The 12402-nt window shown below is 35.8% G+C and overlaps 1 protein-coding gene across 3 annotated transcripts in view; it reads left to right on the top strand.

Moving 5' to 3' along the window:
- Nucleotides 1–12402, top strand: part of TNNI3K (TNNI3 interacting kinase) — a 345420-nt gene that overhangs the window by 112668 nt on the left and 220350 nt on the right. The window lies entirely within an intron of this gene.

Below are 12402 nucleotides of genomic sequence, written 5' to 3'. Positions count from 1 at the left end.
AAGAAGGGCCTGAAGAAGATGCAGGCCAACAATGCTAAGGCCATGAGTGCCCATGCTGACTCCATCAAGGCCCTGGTGAAGCCCAAGCCAACCAGGCCCGTGATCACAAAGAAAAAATCAACATGTAATAGTGATATTTTATTTCTTAGAATAGATTTAGAATGTCTATCACTCTTATAAAGGAATATTGATATAGACTAAAAAATTTTAATGAAAGAAATCAAAATAGAAAAGCAATGCTTATCTGATCTAATCCTACAAGAAAAACAGGGTATAAATGGTTATTGCTTAAGTATAAGCTTTCTTACATTAAATTGTTAAGAAATGGAGATTTTATGTGAGGTATAAGAACACCTGGGTTTAAACCAGGTAATGTTCCCTGATCTTGAGAAAGTTATTCTTGCTGAACTTCAGTATTTTCACCTAAAATATGAGTATACCAATCATATTTCATAAGGTTGTAGATATTAAATGAAATGGGGTGAGACAAATTTTTTGACAGTGACTTTACAAAATATATACCTAATAATTGATATATCATTAGTATTCAGAATAATTATGAAACTAAAGATCAAAGAAAAAAAAATAACATCTTTTACATTATTATTAATATCTATTTTACTTTCAAATTGAGTTCTAAGAAATATATTAGCTCCTGTACAGTTTAAATTGTGTAGGTGAATGGAACAGTATACATTATCATTGAAATTAGAGAGTTCCAACTAAAAATGTGAAGGACATCAGAGTTTGATGCATGTGTCATCTTTTTAGGGCATTTAAGGCATGTAATGTAGTATTTATATCTTTTAAAAATCTAGAACATTAGGATATTATATTTAAAAAGAGCGATTACTAAACTGAAAGATGTATCAGACCACCAAGTTTATATAAAAGGTTTTCTGTATGAATTAGAATATGGAAATTCATCAGTAAAATAAGGGTGATTTTGTTAGATAGAAATGGGGAAAGGTTGTAAGCACATGGAAATAAGAAAGAAAAATGGGAATATATGAATATATCAGCATCCAGAAAAAGAAACTGAACATCATCCTCAGTACCTAAAACCTTCACTTATATTCTCACCACTCACTCTCCCAGATATGTATCATGCTTTTATTAGGGTAAAGATGAACTTTGTCTCTTTATTTAATTTATAAAAATGGAAGTATGTGTTATTTATGGTTTCATGCCTGACTTTTTCTGACAATTTATGAGAGGTACTCATGATGTTTTTGACTAGTATTGCAATTTATTCTGTCCTCTGCTTAGAAGCATTTTTCTTCTTGAAGAAAATTATCATTCAAGATTATTAAGGGAGCCCATTCCTGTTCGTCCCCAAGGCTGTGCCCAGGATTCTTCCTCCCCCAGGTTGGATACCCCACACACACCAGGTACCAGTAGGAAGCGTGGCCTCTGCAGAAGTGGGCATGGCCTAATTTTGGTCTGCAGGAAGTTTACTCATACCCAGAAATCTCGTTTAACATCTCAGTCTCCATACCTACACACCAACATGAAGAAACAATGCAAATCCCCACCATGAGGAGAGGACAATGAAGACTCCAGAAGCCTCATTAGGTGGTACTCACCTAAGGGACCACTCTGAGAAAGAACTCAGAGAAGTAATGAAGATGTTCAATGAACTCAATGAAACAGTGAGACAGATATCCAGTAAATTAAAGGGGGACATGAGAGAGACAAAAGAGAAAATGCAGAATGAAATGAGAACAGAAATTGGAAACGTATGCACAGAAATGTCACAAATCAAAGATTCTGTAGATGAAATTAAAAACTCAGTCTGTGCCCTCAACAGTAGAAAGACAACAGCTGAAGACAGAATCAGTGAGCTGGAAGATCAGCTGCAGCAAGAAAACAGGCAACAACAAACAATGGCAAGAGAGGTCAAAATAGATCTAGAGCAAATCAGAGTCCTCGGAGATGCTTCCAAGAGGAACAACATTAGAATCATTGGAGTATGGAAGGTCATGGAAACATCCCAATGAAAAAGCCACGGTTAAACAAATCATTGCTGAAAAGTTCACAGAGCTGCACAATGCAGCCATTCAGATTGAAAGATTAACGAAGGGTGCCAGCTAAAAGAGACCCTAACAAAACCACTCCAAGACATATCACAGTTAGAATGATGGATTACATGGATAGAGACACAATACTGCAAGTAGCAAGGTCAAAGAAGGAAATCACATGCAAAAGAGCAGCCCTTAGATTCACAGCAGATCTATCAGAGGAAACACTCCAAGCATGAAGACAATGGTGGGATATAGTGTAAAAAACTCACTAAAATAAATGCTTCACCAAGAATACTCTACTCGACTAAACTCTCACTCAAACTCGAAGGAATAGTACATTCGTTTCTAGATAAACAGATGCTCAGGAACTTCATAGACTCAAAACCAAACCTAAAAGAAGGGCTAAGGGGCTTCTACAAGATAAGACAAACCCAACAAGCATAACAGATACTTAAGAAGGATGACAAAAAATCCAATAACAACAATCTCTCTCAACGTCAATGGTCTAAATTCACCAATTAAGAGACACAGAGTGGCAAAATGGATTCAGAGACAGAACCCAACATTCTGCTGATTACAAGAAAGTCATCTCAACAGTCAGAGCAAACACAGACTCAGAGTTAAAAGTTGGAAAAAAATCCTGCAAGCAAACAGCTCCCTCAAAAAAGCTGGAGTGGCCATACTAGTATAAGACAACATAAATTTCAGGTTGAAAAAGAATGAAGGGAAAGCGGAGGTCATTTTATACTTAAAACAGGAAGAAATCACACTCTTAAATGTATACGCACCTAATGAGGGAACAGCTAAATATTTATAACAACTGCTAACAGATTTTAAGGAGGACATTGCTAGCTACAAAATAGTAGTCAGAGACTTCAACATCGCCTTATCAGTTCTGGATAGATCAACAAGTACAAAACTCAGAAAGGAAACATTGGGTTTGAAGGGAGAAATAGGAGAGGGCTTATAGACCTTTTCAGGGCTTTACACCCCAAAAAGAAAGAATACACATTCTTCTCCAGTGCACATGCAACATTTTCCAAAATAGAACATGTTTTAGGACACAAAATATATCTCAATAGCATCAGGAGGATAGAAATAGTATCAACAATCTTTTCAGATCGTGATGCACTGAGAATAGAAGTGAATCACACAAAGACACAGAGAATCAAAACAAACACCTGGAAATTAAACAACTCAATGTTGAACAACGAGTGTGTCAGGAAGAAAGTCAAGGACAAAATCAAAAGATACCTGGAAACAAATGAGAATGAAGACACAAGTTACCATAACCTACGGGATGTAGCTAAAGCATGTTAAGGGGGAAATTTATAGCTCTGGAAGCATTTCACAGGAAGGAAGAAAGGGCCGACATAAACAACTTGACTGCAGAGCTCAAGATCTTAGAAAAGGACCAATAAAAGGTAACCAAACCTGGCAAAAGGAAAGAGATCATAAAACTTAGAGCATAAATCAACGACATGGAGACCAAAAAAAAAAAAACCATCCAAAAGATCAATGAAACCAAGAGCTGGTTCTTTCTCAAAGAAGAAATCCGAATGTCAAAAAGGCACATGAGAAAATGCTCTACATCACTAATCATCAGGAGATGCAGGTCAACACAACAATGAAATATCCTCCCACTCCACAGAGACTGGCCCACATCCAAAAGAACAAAAGCAACCAGTATTGGTGGGATTGTGGAGAGAAAGAGACCCTCCCTTACTGCTGGTGGGAATGCCTACTGGTTCAGCCCATTTGGAACATAATGGGCAATTCTCAAAAAATTAGAAATTGAGCTTTCATTTGACCCAGCAATACCACTCCTGGGAATATATCCCAGAGAGGCAAAAAAGTACAGTTGAAATGACATCTGCACTTCTATGTTCACCGCTGCACTGTTCACACAGGCAAAAATTTGAGAAAAAAAAAAACCCGAGTGCCCAAGAACAGATGACTGGTTAAAGAAACTCTGGTACATCTAGACAATGGAATACTACGGAGCAGTTAGAAAAGATGAAGTCATGAAATTTACATACAAGTGGTTCTACATGGAAAGTATCATGCTAAGTGAAATGAGCCAGAAAGAGAGGGACAGACATAGAAAGACTGCGCTCATCTGGGGAATATAAATAACAGAATGGGAGTCAAATACCCAAGAATAATTGAATAATTGAGATAAGTACCAGGACGTCTTCTCCAGAGCTTGGAAGCCATCCTCACTTGCTGGGGGAAAAGGTAGCTCAGATAGAGAAGGGAACACCAAGTAAAAGATGTTTGGAGGACTCACTTGATATGCGAGATGCGTGCTGAAAGTAGACTATATACCGAACACGATGGTCACTCAAATCCTCTATTGCAAACTACCACACTCTAAAGGAAAGAGTGAACAAAAGGGAATGCCCTGCCACAGTAGCAAGGTGGGGTAGGGGAATGGTGTGTGGGGGTGGGAGGGCTACTGGGATCATTGGTGGCACTGGTGTAGGGATGGGTACTTGATCATTGTATGGCTGAAACTCAAGCATGAAAGTCTGTAAGTCTACAACTGTATACCTCATGGGTTTCATTAATAAAAATAAAATTTTAAAAGATTATTAAGAATACTAACACCATGATCATCCACCTATATGGTATATGATTACTGTATGGATACCTTTCTGCTAAGTCTAATATTTCCCTACTTTGTACTAAAATAATTCTAGCCTTTTCATATTTGTGTTTTGAGTGGAAATTTTTACACATTCTGAAGTCTCAAGAGACCTTCTTCCCAACTTCTAGTTACTCAGCTCAGACATATTATATTTAAGCAACTGATTCTCAGATGGTGTCTCTCAAGAAATGTGAGTTTCCAGAATAAGACTTGTTTACAAAGCATTAGTCTTCCGGAAGGCAGCTTAGAAATAGCTTGTTGAAACTAGCTTTACACAGGGCTTGACTTTTGAGGGTAACTGAGAGTAAAACTAGTTTTACTTTTATTTTTTGATGAAATTCCATACTTAACAAAACAAACATCATTGTATAAGCTGCTAGGTGTTGAGGATGGGAGGTTGGCCAAACACGTCAATGCACTAGAATTTCTCTTACCTCTTTGCTCAGGGATCACACCTGGCATGCTCAGGGGACCATTTGCCACGCAAGGCGTATCAAATTGGGATCAGATGTTTACAAGGAAAGTACATTAAGCACTTTACTATTTCTAAGATGCCAAGCTCCTATATTTTTGAACATATGATAACAAAAATATTTTAGAGGACTTACACTAATCTCTGCAACATATGCCATGCTTGTCAACTTTATTTGTTCAACTAATGTGCCAGGCTTCAGTGTTGCATTTCATTATTAGTATGAATTTTAACAAATTAAATGTTAGCACTCAGGAGACAGGTGGATATTTTGCATGTGTTCTAGGGCAAAGCAAATCAACCAACAAAGTGAAATTGCTGCTATTTTCTCTTTCTTGAGAAACATTGCATAGTCTTCTTATATTCAGGAAAGATTGAAATGCCTTGTTAAAAATATTGTCAACTGGGCACAGTTTCTTTTTGGTTTAGATATAAATACCTTCATTTCTCCCTTGGGCAGGAAGTCATCAAATTAATTGATGTGGCATACTAATGATTTTTATGAACAACCTGGAAATGGGGTTTAGGAAGCATTATAACTTTATTTGGAGTTCATTGTTTATGGAACAGTTCATTATTTATGGAACAGAGAAAATGTAGGAATGATTTCATGATGGTTTACCATGTACTCTGTATCTTTTTCGGGTAAATTAATCAGAAGAAAATTTCATAATAATAATTTGTGAACTTGCAAAAAATTGGTTGGTTAGAGATATGCCCAGGTTGAACAACTCACTAGTCTACGTTCTTTTTTTGTTTGTTTTTTGTTTTCTTTGTGTGTGTGTTACACCCGGTGATGCTCAGGGGTTACTTCTGGCTTTGCACTCAGGAATCACTCCTGGAGGTGCTGGTGGACCATATAGGATGCTGAGAATTGAACCCGGGTGGGCCACATGCAAGGCAAATGCCCCATCCACTGTGCTATTGCTCCAGCCCCATCTAGTCTACCTTCTTAACATAGAGAGAAACCATTTCTCAATAGAACCTATCTGTTTCAAAATTTCTAATAGAAATGTTTGACCTGACTCACACAAAAATTTAGCTGAATTTCTTTTGTTAGTGTCTTTTAGCACATGCAGGAAGGTACTCTCTTTTAGAATGCTTTAAGAGAAACATTTACTCACCATGGTTCTCAATAAAATAAAGTATGAGGGTTCCATTTACATAAATTTTTAACCTAAAGACAATATATATATTGGAAGTAATTTTTCTAGTAACTTGATTCCAACACAGAAGCTGACAGGTTAAGCTTCAGTATTTTTTAGCCAAACTTCTCAGATTTTCAATTTTCTAATATTTAGAGTGACCCCTCCCCCCCACGCCCCCTCCCCACACTTTCTACTATGACATCTGAAAGTGAAGCAATAGCTGTCGCACTCACTTGGATTTGTTCTGCCCTTTCCCTGGAGCACAAAGGACTTGTATGAATCAATTTAAATTGGCCAGAAGAAATAGCCAGCAGCCTGCTTATGTTCAAATCCTCTGCCCTAATCACCAGTATGGAAAAACCATTGAAAAGACCTCCACGTAATCTTACATCCATTGCATTAAAGATGAAACTGCCGAATTGAAAAGATCTCAGCCAATTAGAATTGAACACAGAGCTCAATAGTGGGTCTGGCAGTTAGATTTGAAAAGGCTGCCTTTGACAAGGTAAAGCATGCCTTTATGTCAGACTGCTTAGGGTCAGAAAATAACCCAAACTAGAAACAGAACTAAAAACTTCTTATTTGGTTCAGTACTGTCACCAGTTAAAGTAATTTACAGAGACTCCTATCCCAATATCTAATTACCCAGAATACAATATTTGTATACAGCAGAACCACTCTAATTCACAGTGACAGGGAGCTGCAGTTGGAGAATTAGTGAGTTAAGTGAGCAAAAACAATAAAAATCAAGACTCCTGTACCATGATGTATACTTTGTTCATTCCTTTTGACAAGTGTAGTACAGTGTGAATTATAGTAAATGTACTATAATATATTCTCTAAAAATAATTAAGGCTTACAGTCGTGAGTTTCTGCAGTTTTAAACCTGCGAAAAATAACAAAAAGATAAGTATGGGAGGAGTAGGGGATAAAAAGGTGACTTCATTTAAATTTTTGATGTTTTTGTCAGTAAATTATAAATTATCAAGATTATTTTAATAAATTTTTACATAGTTGGAGTTTGTTCTTTGGTTTAATCAACCTAAAAGAGTGTGCTAGAATGCCTTTAGGAGTAGAGGAAAGAAAAACAAAAGATTTGGATAATATTTCAAAATCTATATGTGATTTTATGTATACAATTACTTTCAACAAGCCTAGTCTCTCTTTTAAAAATAAAACAATATTGACTCATTAGAATGAGAACTTTCATTCATACAGGGGTTAATTAAAAAAAACTTATTTATTTCTGAAAATGATGGAGCAATAGTTCAGCAGGTAGGGTGCTTGCTTTGCATGTGTCCAACAGGTTCTTTCCCTGGCATTGCATATGATCCACTGAGCACCACTAGGAGTGATTCCTGAGTGCAGAGCCAGAAGTAACCCCTGAGCATTGCCAGGTGTGCCCCAAATGTCCTCCCCCTCCCATTTTCTTTGAAATAGTAACAAGGATCCACAAACATTCAAATGAATAGAAGAAATTTTATAATCTGTAAACTCCAATTTCATATAAAAGTATATGTACATATAATTTAATACAAAAAACCCTTAAGTCTTATCTTTCCATTACCGATGAAATGTTTATGAGCCTTACAGCCATTAAGTCAGTCTTTTTGAAAACATACATACAGCTGTTTAGTGGAAAAATGATACTAAGTAGAACTTAGTATCTTATTACAGAGTTCTTATTACAGAGTTTAAGTTCTTGCTCTACTATTCTAGAATCAAAAAGGCAAAATCCAAATCAAACCCAAAGTATTCATATGATAGTAATTCAATGTTATGAAAATATTTCTAAATATTATTATTTCATTTTTATAAATATTTTCTTATTTAATGTTCCCTGGCTTCACAGCTAATTATCCTCTTCATGCCACTCAAATCTTTACATTTCTAATTCCCACTTGGCCTTCAAAACTCGGATTATAGATTCTCTTTTACATAATGTCTTTTCTGACATTTTAGTCTAACACTCATATCCTACTGTTTTATTACATTTAATATATCTCTATAAATATATCATTTCATGTTGAAATACCCTCTGCCCTATTAAATTTTAATTTTTCTGGATAATAAGCATTTGTGCAATTAATATTTGTTTTCTACCCGTGACGTATTCAATATGCCAAACACAGTAACAAATCTTACAACAGAGATGTTACTGGGCCCTCTCGAGCAAATCGATGAACAATGGGAGGACAGTGACAGTGACAGTGTTTTCTAAAAATTCACTGAAATGCCTGGTACTAAAGATGCTCAATACATGCTTTCTGGAGAGAAATAGAGAAATAACATATTTCCATGATAAAATTTCATGTATCTCACTTAATGGGGCATCTGGTCAGTTATAATAAATACAGTGATCTCAGGAACATTAATTATCACTTTTCTGTTGTCTCAGTATGTATCTACCATGCTTTCTTCTATATGGTAACCATATAGAATATGTCTTAGTTCTTAACAGTTATGTAAGCTTACTAATAAATAGATAAAAGTTTTCAAAAATGCTCTAAATAAGTATCCTCTTTCTATAAACTGTAACTCCAAAAATTTTCTTCCAGGCTGGGCTGCTTTTGATTAATTGTGTCATACTTATCATTAAAGTTTAGCTTAAAAGATAGTTCCTCAAAGAGCTCTTTCTTGGCCATTTTCTACACTTATGAAATAGCAACACCATGCAGATTCATAAGTTCCTCTACTTGGCTGTCCTAGAACTTAGCTAAGAACACTTTGAGCGATAATTTAGATAGTTATTATTTTTTCTCTTCTAGAAAGTAAGGAACATAAGAACATTTCATTTTCCCCCTTTAGCTTGTATTCAGACACTAATTAAAACTATTAATAATAGAATTTCACACAAACAACGTTCCATTATCCATCACTAGTATGTTAGCATTCCCTCCACTAATAATAATGTCCCTTCACTCACACCTCACCCAATATCTGTGGCAGATTCGGGTCTGTAGCTCTTGGGGCCTGTTACCATTGACCAACTATTTTTCCCTTACTATATTTCTTTATCTTCCACATATGAGATAGATTCTTTTGTAATTTAGTATGGTACTCTCATATTCTAGCCATTCAGTAAATTACTTGATTTTTCTACCTTATAGATGAACAGTATTCCATTGTGTCTATACACCAAAGTTTCTTATCTTCTCTTAAGTCTTGACTGATGTGAATAGTGCTGTAATAAATATAAGACAATGATTTTTTTTGAGATAGTGTTTCTAAATCCTTGGAATAAATGTCAAGAAGTGGAGTTTCTGGGTCATATGGGAGTTCATTTTTTTCTTTTTGTAAGAAGTCTTCATACTGTTTTCCATAGAGGTTGAATGAGATGACATTCTCATCAACAGTGGATGAATGCTACATTTTCCCAATATCCCTGCAAGCTCTGGTTGTTTCTATTCTTTTCAGTGTGTACCATTCTCACTAGTATGAGGTGATTATAATTGTTGTCTTATTTGTATTGCCCTGATAATAATTTATGAATGATATTTCAAATATACAATATACTTGTTAACCATATTTTTGTCTTTTTTGATGATTTGGTTCTCCCAATTTTTGATAGAGATGGTTTTTTTGTTTAGACCATGAGTGTTTTATGTATCTTGGATATTAACCTTTATTAGTTGTGAGATGAGCAAATATTTTCTTCCAGTCTACAGGGTATCTATTTATCCTAGTCATGACATTTAAAAAGAGCAGCAGAGTTCTCATACTTTATGCCATTTATTCAGAAAAAAATTATGAGTTGTAAAACTAATTCTGTGGTTGACATTATATTAGTAACTGATGTAAAATAACAAGTAACAAATATCTTTCTGATCCTAGGAAGGTAGTACTTCTATCAGAAAGAGACAGATCATTAGTTAGAAAACAGACATTAGCCACCATGTAACAATCTATACTATTTTTTAAATGTGAAGTAAAAACAAATCTTCTAGAAAAGATGTTGTTTGAGCCAGTTTCTAAGTACTCAATAAATATTTGTGGGAGAAAAGGTAAAGGTAATGTAAAGGCCCTCCCGTTGATCATCGATTTGCTCGAGCGGGCCCAGTAACGTCTCCATTGGAGACTTTGTTGTTACTGTGTCTGGCATATCCAATACTCTCGGTAGCTTGCCGGGCTCTCCGAGAGGGGCGGAGGAATCGAACTCGGGTCGGCCATGTTGGCCGCTTGTAAGGCGAACTCCCTACCCGCTGTGCTGTGGGAGAAAATAAAGCAAAAACTCAAATGGGAAGGAAAGAAAATGAAGAAAGGGGAAATCTAAATGACTTGGTCTATATATAATTTTTTTTTGGTGCAAGAATTTTACTTGTATTCTTTTTCAAGGTAAAGGACTTAAATTTTTTTTTTCTGAATGGTGGTGGTGATTATGATACAGAAATAATACTGACTAGTAATATGTGACTCTCCTTATGATATCAAACAAAATCATAGATCAGATTTAAGTTATTAGAAAAAGCTACCGAGAGTATTCGATATGCCAGACACAGTAACAACAAAGTCTCCAATGGAGACGTTACTGGGCCCGCTCGAGCAAATTGAGTAGTATACTTAGTACACCTTTTGGTACCTCAGGTAAATTACAATTTATGGGACTAAGACTGTCAGAAGAAAGATGAGTGATGGAAGGTCAAACTTCAGAAATCATTGTCTGATGCTACTTTTCTCTGAGAAAAATGTGTTTAAAACATAACAGTAGGGGAAATAGTAAAGTCTTAAGCAAAGACTTTTTTCCATCATTGTAGTTAAACTTTATTCTCTGAGATAGATGTCAAGCCTGTGACTCTTATTTTGCTGTCCTGAGGATGTGGAAAACATGAATCAGAATTAGAATTTGTAATCAAGATCAAATATCTGTGTTCACTGCTTATCCAGAGGATCTCAGAATCACAAAGTCAAGAAGATAGTAATTCTGATATCATTCGCCTTTAATCTTTAGACCAGGTTCTTAAGGTAATTTTCATAGCAACTTTTTCCTTTTGTCTTCTTAAAATAAATCGTTATTAAAATAATCATCAGTCATTAGTCTAAGTTGAAATGGTGAGGAAGGAGAGACAACCTTATAAGGAAATAACATGACATGTACTTCTTCAAAAAGTATACTGTATCTCCTATATGTATGTAAACTGTCTTTGTAGCAACAATTTGTAGCCTTAAACAACAATTTGGGTTTGCTTATTTGTTTGCTTTGATTTTGGGTCACACCTGGAAATGTTTAGGGCTTATTATTTGTTTTTCACTCTGAGATCACTCCTGGCAATGCTCAGGACCCTTGTACAGTGCCAGGGATAGAATCTAGGTTTATGGCATGCACCTTATCCTCAGTGTTATCTCTCCAGCACAACTTATGTTTTATAATAATAGATATTTGTAGAGTTGAAAGCAAGAAGTTGCTGGGAATCATTCCAAATGCATGTAGTAAAGGAACACAAAAGGAAGACTAAAGGAAAGGAAAGTATTAATGGAATTTGAGGAAAAACAGACATGACCGGGAAAATTAAGAGAAGGAAATGAAAGAGACTTCAAGCCAGCAGGAAAGTCCACTTTAAAAAAAAGCCTCAGGGTCCCCAATAAAGAATACTTTGAAATTGTAAATAATTATGGTAACAAATCAGACTAATAACCTAGCAACCTCCTATTGCGATAAAATACTTGGATACAGAAATTAAATTCTTAGATAGAGAAAAACGTTTTGTTTAATTAATGGACATAATGGACATTTGATTATATCTGGATGTGCCCCATTTGTTTGCCTTGGTTATCTGGGTGTAGTCACTCAGAAATTTGGCTTAACAAGTCTATTTAGTGAGTCCCACCAAGATACTTTTCTGCTTAACTCCTTCTGGCCAAGTATCAGGTTTCTGGGCCCTTGTGGTTTTCAGGTGTTTTTGCAGAGTTTTGGTTCACTGTCAAAGCAATTGTAGCAATGAGAATCTCCCTATGTGCATGTCTCAGCCTGCAGTTAGCCAGCAGGAGGTGAGAAATCAGGCAGAAATGCCTTCCAGAGTCTCTTGGCATTTCTCTGGCAGCCATATGCTTATCATCAGCCAGAACCTAGGCACTCATTAGGTTCCTGATGAAAAGCATCCCAAGGAAAAT

This window comes from Sorex fumeus, unplaced genomic scaffold (genome assembly GCF_029834395.1).
Source record: "Sorex fumeus unplaced genomic scaffold, SorFum_2.1 ptg000047l, whole genome shotgun sequence".
NCBI lineage: Eukaryota > Metazoa > Chordata > Mammalia > Eulipotyphla > Soricidae > Sorex > Sorex fumeus.
The sequence above is the reverse complement of the archived record's forward strand: the minus strand, read 5'-3'. Positions and strand labels throughout refer to the sequence as shown.